Genomic DNA, 11,777 nt, shown 5'->3' on the forward strand with positions numbered 1-11,777 from the left:
GTGTGAATTTAAGTGTGCTCTCTCTTTCTCTCTTTCTTTCTCTCTCTCTCTCGGAGGACCTGAGCCCTAGGACCATGCCTCAGGACTACCTGACATGATGACTCCTTGCTGTCCCCAGTCCACCTGGCCGTGCTGCTGCTCCAGTTTCAACTGCTCTGCCTTATTATTATTGGACCATGCTGGTCATTTATGAACATTTGAACATCTTGGCCATGTTCTGTTATAATCTCCACCCGGCACAGCCAGAAGAGGACTGGCCACCCCACATAGCCTGGTTCCTCTCTAGGTTAATTTCCTAGGTTTTGGCCTTTCTAGGGAGTTTTTCCTAGCCACCGTGCTTCTACACCTGCATTGCTTGCTGTTTGGGGTTTTAGGCTGGGTTTCTGTACAGCACTTTGAGATATCAGCTGATGTATGAAGGGCTATATAAATACATTTGATTTGATTTTATTTGACTGGGATGCTGGCCTTCTAGGCAGAGTTCCTCTATCCAGTGTCTGTGTTGTTTTGCCCATCTTAATATTTTATTTTTATTGGCCAGTCTGAGATATGCCTTTGTCTTTGCAACTCTGCCTAGAAGGGCAGCATCCCGGAGTCTCCTCTTCACAGTTGATGTTGAGACTGGTCTTTAGCAAGTATTCTTTAATGAAGAATATGTACATATAAATATGGATGAGCGATGGCCGTGCGGCATAGGCAAGATGAGGTAGATGGTATAGAACCGTATATACATATGAGATGAATAATGTAGGATATGTACACATTATTAAAGTGTCGTTATTTAAGGTGACTAGTGATACCGTTATTAAATCCATTTATTAAAGTGGCTAGAGAATTGAGTCTGTATGTTGACAGCAGCATCTCTATGTTAGTGATGGTCTGATGTCTTCGAGATAGAAGCTGTTTTTCAGTTTCTCGGTCCCAGCCTTGATGCACCTGTACTGACCTCGCCCTCTAGATGATAGTGGGGTGAACAGGCAGTGGCTCGGGTGGTTGTTGTCCTTGATGATCTTTTTGGCCTTCCTGTGACATCGGGTGCTGTAGGTGTCCTGGAGGGCAGGTAGTTTGCCCCTGGTGATGCGTTGTGCAGACCGCACTACCCTCTGGAGAGCCTTGCGGTTGAGGGCGGTGCAGTTGACGTACCAGGCGGTGATACAGCCCGACAGGATGCTCTCGATTGTGTATCTGTAAAAGTTTGTGGGTCTTAGGGGCCAAGCCAAATTTCTTCAGCCTCCTGAGGTTATGGAGGCACTGTTTTTCACCATGCTGTCTGTGCATGTGGACCATTTCAGTTTGTCCGTGATGTGTACACCGAGGAACTTAAAACTTTCCACCTTCTCCACTACGGCCCGTCGATATGGGGGGTGCTCCCTCTGCTGTTTCCTGAAGTCCACATTCATCTCCTTTGTTTTGTTGACGTTGAGTGTGAGGTTATTTTCCTGACACCACACTCCGAGGGCCCTCACCTCCTCCCTGTAGGCCGTCTCGTCGTTGTTGGTAATCAAGCCTACCACTGTAGTGTCGTCCGCATGTCAATCTCTCATGGCTCAAAGTAGAGGAGAGACTTACTTCATTACTACTTGTTTATAGAAGTATTGACATGCTGAATGCACTGAGCTGTCTGTTTAAACTACCAGCACACAGCTCGGACACTCATGCATACTAGAGGTCGACCGATTATGATTTTTCAACGCCAATACCGATTATTGTAGGACCAAAACAATCCGATACCAATTATTGGAGGACCAAAACAATCCGATACTGATTATTGGAGGACCAAAACAATCCGATACCGATTATTGGAGGACCAAAACAATCCGATACTGATTATTGGAGGACCAAAACAATCCGATACCAATTATTGGAGGACCAAAACAATCCGATACCAATTATTGGAGGACCAAAACAATCCGATACCGATTATTGGAGGACCAAAACAATCCGATACCAATTATTGGAGGACCAAAACAATCCGATACCAATTATTGGAGGACCAAAACAATCCGATACTGATTATTGGAGGACCAAAACAATCCGATACCAATTATTGGAGGACCAAAACAATCCGATACTGATTATTGGAGGACCAAAACAATCCGATACCAATTATTGGAGGACCAAAACAATCCGATACCGATTATTGGAGGACCAAAACAATCCGATACCAATTATTGGAGGACCAAAACAATCCGATACCAATTATTGGAGGACCAAAACAATCCGATACTGATTATTGGAGGACCAAAACAATCCGATACCGATTATTGGAGGACCAAAACAATCCGATACCGATTATTGGAGGACCAAAACAATCCGATACTGATTATTGGAGGACCAAAACAATCCGATACTGATTATTGGAGGACCAAAACAATCCGATACTGATTATTGGAGGACCAAAACAATCCGATACCGATTATTGGAGGACCAAAACAATCCGATACCGATTATTGGAGGACCAAAACAATCCGATACTGATTATTGGAGGACCAAAACAATCCGATACCGATTATTGGAGGACCAAAACAATCCGATACTGATTATTGGAGGACCAAAACAATCCGATACCAATTATTGGAGGACCAAAACAATCCGATACCGATTATTGGAGGACCAAAACAATCCGATACCGATTAATCGGACGAATGTTATTTATTTATTTATTTGTAATAATGAAAATTACAACAATCCTGAATGAACACTTTAATTTTAACTTAATACATCAATAAAATCAATTTAGCCTCAAATAAATAATGAAACATGTTCAATTTGCTTTAAATAATGCAAAAACAAAGTGTTTGAGAAGAAAAAGTGCAATATGTGCCAAATAAAAAAGCTAACGTTTAAGTTCCTTGCTCAGAACATGAGAACATATGAAAGCTGGTGGTTCCTTTTAACATGAGTCTTCAATATTCCCAGGTAAGAAGTTTTAGGTTGTAGTTATTATAGGACTGTTTCTCTCTATACCATTTGTATTTCATATACCTTTGACTATTGGATGTTCTTTAAGGCACTATAGTATTGCCAGTGTAACAGTATAGCTTCCATCCCTATCCTTGCCCCTACCTGTGCTCGAACCAGGAACACATTGAAAACAGCCATCCTCGAAGCATCGTTACCCATTGCTCCACAAATGCCGCGGCCCTTGCAGAGCAAGGGGAACAACTACTTCAAGGTCTCAGAGAGAGTGGGGTCACCAATTGAAACACTATTAGCGCGTACCCCGCTAACTAGCTAGCCATTTCACATCGGTTACACCAGCCTCATCTCAGGAGTTGAGTCATAAAAGTCATAAACAGCTCAATGCTTGAAGCATAACGAAGAGCTGCTGGCAAACGCACGAAAGTGCTGTTTGAATGAATGCTTACGAGCCTGCTTCTGCCTACCACCGCTCAGTCAGACTGCTCTATCAAATCATAGACTTAATTATAACATAATAACACACAGAAATACGACCCTTAGGTCATTAATATGGTCAAATCCAGAAACTATCATTTCGAAAACAAAACGTTTATTCTTTCAGTGAAATACGGAACCGTACCATATTTTATCTAACGGGTGGCATCCATAAGTCTAAATATTGCTGGTACATTGTACAACCTTCAATGTTATGTCATAATTATGTACAATTCTGGCAAATTAATTACGATCTTTGTTAGGAATAAATGGTCTTCACACAGTTCTCAACAAGCTAGGCAGCCGAAACGGCTGCATATACCCTGACTCCGCTTGCACGGAACCCAAGAGAAGTGACACAATTTCCCTAGTTAAAAGAAAGTCATGTTAGCAGGCAATATTAACTAAATATGCAGGTTTAAAAATATATACTTGTGTATTGATTTTAAAGAAAGGCATTGATGTTTATGGTTAGGTACATTGGTGCAACGACAGTGCTTTTTTTGCAAATGTGCTTGTTAAATCGCCCGTTTGGCGAAGTAGGCTGTGATTCGATGAGAAATTAACAGGCACCACATCGATTATATGCAACGCAGGACACGCTAGATAAACTAGTAATATCATCAACCATGTGTAGTTAACTAGTGATTATGTTAAGATTGATTGTTTTTTATAAGATGTGTTTAATGCTAGCTAGCAACTTACCTTGGCTCCTTGCTGCACTCGCTTAACAGGTAGTCAGCCTGCCACGCAGTCTCCTCATGGAGTGCAATGTAAGGCAGGTGGTTAGAGCGTTGGCCTAGTAACCGGAAGGTTGCGAGATCGAATACCCGAGCTGACAAGGTAAATAAATATCTGTCGTTCTGCCCCTGAACAAAGCAGTTAACCCACCGTTCCTAGGCAGTCATTGAAAATAAGAATGTGTTCTTAACTGACTTGCCAAGTTAAATAAAAGGTCCAAAAAAAAAATTAAAAAAAATAAATGATTTTTTCAAATTTATCGTCCACAATCGGTGTCCAAAATGCCGATTACCAATTGTTAGGAAATCTTGAAATCGGCCCTAATTAATCGGACATTCCGATTAATCGGTCGACCTCTAATGCATACCCCACAAGACATGCCGCCAGGTCTCTTCACAAACTTAAAGTCCAGAACAGACTAAGGGAGGCACACAGTACTACATAGAAAATGTTCCATGTAGCCATGGCTCTAATTTCAAACGAATCACCAGCAACTGGACACGGACATTTTAGAAGATACATGTTTTGAATTGAGAACAAAGATTGTATCGCCAAGTTAAGTTTGGTCTAAAATTCTCTGTGTTACACCAAACAGTACCCATCTGGTAATGGCTAATGGACCATCACATTAGCCCAGAACAATAGCAACTTCCCTGTATATTGTATCAGCTAGTGTGCAATATGATGACCCTCCCACTCTGTCTGCCAAATTCTCTCTTTTTGCTCTTGTTTACCTTAATAGGATGTCAGTGGGCGGAGCCGGGAGGGACGTCAGCGAAATTATAAATACATCTTTCCCCCATTCATTGAGGAGACTCTCTTCACACAGACACACACTGTATTTTTGGTTGTGGCTTGTTTGTTTTGGCACCTCTCCTCATTATCACCATCTACGCACACAACTACTCACACGCCATTGTTAATTGTATGTAGTAATTTAGTTCATATATTTGGTTATTCCTTGATCTCTGCGTCGTCTCCCTCTGTGTTATGGGCTACGAGCTGGTTCGTGGGGCTCGTCTGGGATCATAAGGTTGGTTCCTAGACATTTTGGTGGATAGTATTTTGTTGCATTATGATTGGTTCTGTAGGAACTTCTCTACCGTAGTCACTCCCCTGACAGATTTGCTGAAAGTTCATGCGGTGTACGTCTGGTCTCCTATCAGGCTTCTCAAGATGCAAAGAGGTTGCTTACCTCAGCTCCCGTGCTGGCTGCTCCTCCCCTGGACTTGTCATTCACCTTGCAGGTGGATGCAGGTGCAGTCCTGCTGCAAGCAGACGTGTCCGGTGTTGAGAGGCCTGTTTAGTTTATCTTCCAAGAAGTTTAACCATTGTCAGTTGAACTACTCTGTGGTGGAAAGAGAAGCGCTACATACACTGAGGTGTATGTCGGGTGTAGTACCTATTGTGGTCTATACCGACCATAACCCTCTCACCTTCTTGAGGTCTATGATGTGTCCTAACCAGATGGTTTGTTTTTACAGGCATTCCATCTCAATGTGAAGCATGTAGATGCAGACGCGTTCTCTCGTGCGCCCTGTTCCTGAACACGTCTGGTCCTATTGATCGGCGGATGTGCTTTCTCATACGCGTGGTCCCTGAGGTTGTATGTCGTCCATGTGACTGGCCACTGTTTATTTTGTGTTGTCTTGTTCCTGTTTTCTGTTCCCTGTTGTCCTCTTTTCTCTCAAAGGTTGCTTCCTGTGAGCAAAGGTTGCAGAGGATGCGGATGGCTGGGGCAGTGGGGTAGCATTTTTTATTTTACCTTTATTTAACTAGGCAAGTCAGTTAAGAACAAATTCTTATTTTCAATTACGGCCTAGGAACAGTGGGTTAACTGCCTGTTCAGGGGCAGAACAACATATTTGTACCTTGTCAGCTCAGGGATTTGAACTTGCAACCTTCTGGTTACTAGTCCAATGCTCTAGCCACTAGGCTACCCTGCGTTAACATACGCAGTATTTTATTTTTGTTTGGGTGGGCGGAGCCGGGAGGGTGGTCAGCGAAATGGGACACACCTGGGCTCGGGTATGTCCCGGGGATACATACCTTTCCCTGATTCATTGAGGAGACTCTCCACGCAGACTAATTTTTTTGTGGCATTTTGTGGCTTGTTTGTTTTGGCACCTCAACACCTCACACTACTGATTACTGACTACACACACCATTGTTGATTGTATATAGTTACTTTAGTTAATAAATACATTTTTGTTATTCCTTGGTCTCTGCGTTGTCTCCCTTTTTGTTACGAGCTATGAGCCGGTTCGTGGTAATTACTGGTAATTATCTACACTGGCTGTCTTATTTCCTTCCTCCAAAATGTGGTAGATGTATTAAAAAAGGTGGGATCTCCCGGACTGAAGTTCACAGGCTGCGCCTCAAATGTGGTCATGTGACATGCAGTGGTCCAACGTTAAACAATGGCCGCAGTCCAACACTTAATTTGAGGGCTGAGGGGATAGGGTGTGTCTTAAGTGGACACTTCTGATGACGAATCATGACGTCTGACGAGTATACACTTCCAGGGCAAGCGAGGAAGGAATGATTTTTAAATGAACCACCCTTGGTCGTAAATGAATCACTCGTTCATCCCAAGATGATTGTGTTTCAGCCACCGGTGGCTTGTGGGTGCTTTATGTGCTACATTCAATTGAGTGCATGTCTACTTCTATTAAATAAAAAAACCTACTGTATGATAGCTAGAAAATGAATTAGCTGCCTAGCTGGAACTTCTGAAGGGAAATGATTTATTTCTACAACTTCCAAAAGATAACCAAACAAATGTTGTTACTATGTAAAAAGTAATTTATTTGCATTCGTTTTTACTTACACTTATGTTGACTTCTCCATTGATGTTGAAGTTTTCGCTGACTTAGCGGATGTACAATCGTCAAATTGAATTATGGGGAGTTTCAGGCCCTTGGAGTGAACATAAATTGTACACTCTCAAAAATGAAGGCTGAGGGGCTTATGTTGCAAACTTCCCTTGCTTGGCTAAACAGTTGGACCACCCTCCAAGATGGCGACGGGGATTTCCCCAACGGCATAATGTAAGGGTAAGTGGACGAGGGTGTGTCTTAAGTGTTCAGTCCCTCCAGGATTTCTTTTAAAAAAATGGTGATTTCTGCAGCCAAAACTGCTTGATTTTGCGGTAGCTTCTCTGAAATTCTGCGATACATTTTGAGATGGTTTTTTTCCACACGTTCATTTCATATAAAGCAATAAAAGTCATGTGCTCAGTTGTTGGACGAGTTTCAGCAGAATACATTATAAATACAAAAACTATTAGAAACATCTGAAGTGCTAAATTCTGTTTATTTTCCTAAACAAAAAGCTCTCATAATCCACTCACATATTCACTCTCTCTCTCTCTCTCACACACACACACCTCTCCATCAGGCTTGGTGCTTGCTATCAGCACGAGATGCACCTCCCATTCCTACTCTCTCTCTTTAAAAAAATAAACAATACACGTAAAAATAGAGTTGTAGTTGATTACATTTTTTTTAAATCCAGAAATATTGTGCTTTGGTGATCCATATTACGTTTTACAGAGAGTTTAAAACGGCAATGCTGACAAATTGCACTCAGTGCTTTGAGCAGTGCTCTCCATAGACAGACTGGGGAGAGCAGAGTGCCGACCACCCTACTAAAGCCAAGGTTAGCGGAGTAAAACGCCACTCACCTTGATTCTTTCAGGGCTTGTCAGTCTTCCCTGCTACCACTTCAGTCATGGCGATTTGCCGCTGCTATGGGAACTGTTCTGACATTCAAATATGCTTTGTTGATTTGAAGTGACTGTTGATTGCCAACATTCTCTAGTTTCCAAAAACATTTCGAAATTGTTTCGCACTGTAGTTAGCTGTTATTTTGGTTGGCAAATTAGATTGATTTCCGTTCATTGTACTGCCCTGTCAGCCATCAACAACCACCCATCATCTTCGCACGTGAATACGCTGACAGGCCAGCGGAAAACCTTTGTTGACGTGTGGTTGGATTGGGACATTTCCCACCGTAACAGTGCAGTAATTGGTCAAAATTACGAACCCGCTTTTGATTGGACCCTTTTATGCGCTAAAAGTGCGGGAACTGGTCAAAATTGCGAGTCTCGCATAATATGCGCTGATTAGTTGAGTTTGCTTTGAATTATGCGATCGCAGAATCCTGGGGACTGGCAGGCAATATGCAACAACAGCTGCACATGCCCAGCTAGTTAAAGCTGATGGTGCATTTGTCATCTGTGCTCAGAAGCAGCAGTGTTGTGTCAGAACCACTAGAGGGTGATCTTGTCCTGGATTCAGACTGGTTCTGACTCCACTCTCCAGAGACAGGTCTAGAGGCACATTGTGCGTGGGCTACACAGGGGTTACACTGAGGTCTTATCTTATATGAGCTGAAACTGACCCAAAATCTATTCTTCATTGGTCATTCTTAACAAACTTCATTATGTGTGCTGTCTGAAGCGTTGTACCAGCGATATATAAGTATTTTGTTTATAACTAACCATAAACTTCATGGTGCACATCCAGGGTTGAGTAAATTACTTTCTAAACGTAATCTGTTAGTTATTAATTACCTGTCCAACATTGTAATCAGTAACATAACTTTTAGATTACCCAAATGTAGTAACGTAATCTGATTACTTTTGGACTACATTACCCTTAAAGGAAATGTTAATAGTCCATTTAAAAAAAGAATAGGTACATGTATTTCCAATGACACCATCGCTGTGCATCATGTGATTTTAATCAATTTATGAGTAGGCATTGCCTACTAATTGGTTGATGATGACATTGGAAACACTTATCCTCCTACAAAACATAGAAACATCTTTTTCACAATGTTGATGTTGGGGTGGTGCTGGAGATGATGAATATGAAGTTGAAACATGGTGAAATGTCCCTTTAAGAGGCATTAGAAGAAGATTAAAAGGATCCGCTAAATGCATTTGGTGTGTCATCATAGTGGTCTCTGACTTGTGGTAAGACTCCCTCAGGTCGAACAAACTTCAACTTGCACCTTTTTTAAATGCTGAATTGAATGTCATTGAGAAAACAGAACAGTGTCATAATGTTGTTTTTTTGCAAACATCTGTTCTGAATTTGAAAGTAATCCAAAAGTATCTGTACTCTGATTACAGTATTGTAGCTGGTAACGTACCAGATTACAGTTACAGGATGCTATACTTACATGTTTCTGTTTTTCCTGAGGGATGGGGCAGGAGGGCAGATTTCACAACATATATTGTATAAAGAGTGTGTGAGCGTAGCGGCCTACATCACCTCCTAAGCCCCCCTCAAAACACAGAGAGGGTGGGAGGTTCATTTTGGAGGGGGGGGGGGGGCAGGGCAGGGCTGGATGTCAGAGATATGAGGCCTGACAGGTATTTCTCAGCAGTGTTGTTTTAGTCAATTGGAAAAGAATTGTCAGACATCTCTGTCTTCATGGGAGATGTGAAAACTCGGGTCAGTGAGAGCTTCGGCCTTCCTCAAAAGTATTTTCTATGTTCCTTATGTAACCAATGTGAAATGGCTAGCTAGTTAGCGGTGGTGCGTGCTAATAGTGTTTCGATCGGTGACGTCACTCGCTCTGAGACCTTGAAGTAGTTGTTCCCCTCTGCAAGGGCCGCGGCTTCTGTGGAGCGATGGGTAACGATGCTTCGTGGGGGACTGTTGTCTGTGTGCAGAGGGTCCCTGGTTGGAGCCCGGGGACGGACTAAAGTTGTACTGTTACACTTCCTTCCACTCTTCTCTCAGATCCTCTCCTCCAATGTGTGTTACAAAGGAGACGAGGAGAGGCAACACGAGGAATCAAGGAAAGACTTTTGAGAATGAGCCCGGGTCTCCAGCCTGAATGTTCTATCCACTCAGAGCTGAAACATTATTGACCATATATCTCTTGTAATATATATTCATCTCTATCCCATCCCTCTTCATGTCTCACTCTCCAGCCCCCGCCCCCTCCTCTTTCTGTCTCTTTCTCTCTCTCTCTCTCCCACACACACACTCACACTGCACACACACAGAGTGGCAGAAGCTGAGGAGGTGCATATGATATTGAAAAGAGGAACCATTACGTAACCACTTCTCTGAACAGGAAGTGGCATCATCTTGCATTGGGGGGAGATCGGAGAGAGAGAGCCGGAGACCATTGAGGTGAGATTGACACATGGATATAATGTGTTAAAGGTGAGAGTTCTATTGAACAAAACAGGCTTGCTTCAAAACCACATGTTCATGCCATGAATGTTCAGTTTGTTGGTGTGTGTGTGTGCGTGTGTGTGTGTGTTTGTGTGTGAGTGTGTGTGTGTCACTGCACCAGTCTGACTCCAATCTGGTTTCTCAGTCCCCCCCCCCCCCCCCCCTCCTCTCCTTGCCCAGCACCTTCTTCTTATTGGATGACCTAGTGGGGTTGCCAAGGAAACATCTGTGGTGGGGCGAAATGTGGGGTGCAGCTTTTTGAATGGGCTTCAATCACACATTCACACATGCATCCACTTTCTGGCACACACACACGCATACACTCAGGTGAAAATCAGTGGTGAGATTTTCTACAATCAAGGCCAGTTACCCATGGAGATTAAATGATGGAGAAAAAAACAGATAGAGAAGGAAAAGAGAGGGAAGAACAGATGACGGGAGGAGAGAACTACAATCATTGTTAACTCTTGAGTTTCTGAAAAAGAGTACATTATCTAGTATATCACACACATAAGGGTTCTTCGGCTCTCCACGTAGAATAACCCTTTTTGGTTCTACGTAGGACCCTTTTGGGTTCCATTTAGAACTCTCTGTGGAAAGGGTCCTGCATGGAACCCAAAAGGGTTCTACCTGGAACCAAAAAGCATTCTTCTAAAGAACCATTTTAGGTTCTAGATAGCACCTTATTGCTAAGGGTGTAGAACTGTATATCATCATCATCACCTCATCACCATAATCATAATATTTTAGTAGTACAATCTCACCTGAATTCATTCTTCTAAATTATGCAGGTTCTCAAACAAACATGCACACTGTGACTACAGACAGGCTCTTGATGCTAGACCTTTTCGAGCATCATTCGACATTTAGAGTCCACCCTAAACAAACCCTTATACACACACACACACACACACACACACACAAACAGGCAGACACTTCACACAAAAAGCAGGCTCCCACTTCACACTGATAGTGTACACACACCCCTATCTCTGTCATCATGAGCAGCTTTGATCTGGTGTGCTGTTGCCATTAGAGTGTTATGGTGTTACGTAATGCTTTTACATAAACTGCACTCTGCAGGGAGAGAGAGGGAAGACAGATGGGGGGGTGAGAGAAGGAGAGACTTATTTTTGCTGCACCATTACAAAGGGGATTCGCACTGCACCAAATCCCCCTTCCTTACAAATGCATGCACACACACACACACACACACACACACACACACACACACACACACAGTTCCATATTGCCAGATTGCCTGAATCCAGCACATTTCTTTGTGTTCCAGATTCAGTCTGTCTCTCCCCACCATACATTCTAACAATCAATACTCAACATTGATTTATTTTAACGAACAAGCATGGGGAATTGTATCTCCATCTCTTGAAATGAACCAGACAGCTCTCTGAGCCACACACTAAAACAACAACAGCCTCC

This window comes from Oncorhynchus mykiss, chromosome 11 (assembly GCF_013265735.2).
Source record: "Oncorhynchus mykiss isolate Arlee chromosome 11, USDA_OmykA_1.1, whole genome shotgun sequence".
Classification (NCBI taxonomy): domain Eukaryota; kingdom Metazoa; phylum Chordata; class Actinopteri; order Salmoniformes; family Salmonidae; genus Oncorhynchus; species Oncorhynchus mykiss.